This window comes from Penaeus monodon, chromosome 32 (assembly GCF_015228065.2).
Source record: "Penaeus monodon isolate SGIC_2016 chromosome 32, NSTDA_Pmon_1, whole genome shotgun sequence".
In the NCBI taxonomy this organism is placed as follows: domain Eukaryota; kingdom Metazoa; phylum Arthropoda; class Malacostraca; order Decapoda; family Penaeidae; genus Penaeus; species Penaeus monodon.
Window position 1 is genome coordinate 34,996,724 of NC_051417.1, and position 281 is coordinate 34,997,004.

General features: G+C 33.5%; 1 pseudogene; it reads left to right on the forward strand.

The window, feature by feature from the left end:
• Window positions 1-281, forward strand: part of LOC119593651 — a 2,209-nt pseudogene that overhangs the window by 673 nt on the left and 1,255 nt on the right.

Below are 281 nucleotides of genomic sequence, written 5' to 3' on the forward strand. Positions count from 1 at the left end.
TCCTTTACTTTTCATAATTTCAACAGAATTCGACCTGGCAGCCGAAGTCCCGGTCTTTTATCTTTTTTCTACAAACCTTGTAATGCCCAAAAAAAGAAAAAAACTAGACGTAACAATCCGAAAACACTATCATTATATATATTTGTTTTAACGTTTCAGTCAAAAAAACGTGATTTTCCACAGAAGTCGGCCATTGAGTGTTTACCAATTACTGTTGCGTACAATCGTTCTTGTACATGTATATTAAAGAAAAAGAGATACACATAAATACTTGTTTGCCC